General features: G+C 26.3%; 1 long non-coding RNA gene across 1 annotated transcript in view; it reads left to right on the top strand.

Annotated features, from left to right (window-relative positions):
- The window catches only part of LOC112680096, a 1,571-nt gene extending 1,429 nt beyond the window's left edge, over nucleotides 1-142 (top strand). Inside the window, exon 6 of the long non-coding RNA XR_003148284.1 lies at nucleotides 84-142. This is a non-coding gene — a long non-coding RNA (uncharacterized LOC112680096). The remainder of the gene's footprint in view (nucleotides 1-83) is intronic.
- Nucleotides 143-981: the final 839 nt, after the last annotated feature.

Genomic DNA, 981 nt, shown 5'->3' with positions numbered 1-981 from the left:
ACTTTGAATATTTAATGGTATAAAAATTAATTTCATTTAATTTATATAAATTATCTTAATAAATCTGGTATGTTTCTTTTCAGAACCTGGATTTTGAATCATTTCAATCTAAAGGAGGTGTCCTTTGAGAGCTGGATAACCACTTATAATTTTTTTTTTTTTTAATTTTATACATTAAATATTTAATGGAATAATAATCAAATTCATTACTTTACATAAAATGTCTTGAAATTTTTAAATCCTCTGATTGAAATTAAAGTATAATTTTTTTTCTTTATAATAAAGGTTTGCTATAACTCTGTTTGTCCGAGCATTATTATTTATTTAGAATCCATTAATTTGCTTAAACAGGGCATATTTATCTTAGTGATTGGAAACATAATCGATCAAATTATTGTTTTAAATCAACAATAATAGTTCTAAAATTTTAAATGAACTTCCTAAAGATTTTACTGAAATTCTTAAAATTATAAATATTTTTTTTACTTTGCGTGTAACAACTGCTTCCAATGAACGTTTTTTTTTCTTCCCTTAAATTAATTACAACCTATCTACGCTTGACAGTGGGAAATGATCGTCTGAGTAATTTGTTGGTTATAGCTGTTGAAAGTGATATTACTGCCAAAATTAGTTTAGATGATACAGTAGATGTATTTTCAAAAATGAAAAATGGAAGATATCCACTTACAGCTTAGATTCATTTAACCTTGTTTAGGTAATGTTTATAAAAAACAAAGATTTAAGTTGTATAATAATATAATAAATAAAATACGTAGGTACCTTAAGTATAAGTTAAAACGTGTGAGCGAAACTCTATTTCCCCCGGTAGTATGAGCCGGTTCAAAATGTTGCCCCCCCCCCTATCAAAAACTAAAATTACACCACTGCATCATACCAAGATGTTCTCTCTTTTAGAAAAAAAAAGTTAACCTCTTCTACAAATGTGTCCCATGTAATAAATGTTTGTCCCAAAAATCATAA

The sequence above is a fragment of the Sipha flava genome, unplaced genomic scaffold, assembly GCF_003268045.1.
Source record: "Sipha flava isolate LNK unplaced genomic scaffold, YSA_version1 17407_pilon_pilon, whole genome shotgun sequence".
NCBI lineage: Eukaryota > Metazoa > Arthropoda > Insecta > Hemiptera > Aphididae > Sipha > Sipha flava.
This window is presented reverse-complemented; position numbering and strand designations above follow the sequence as displayed.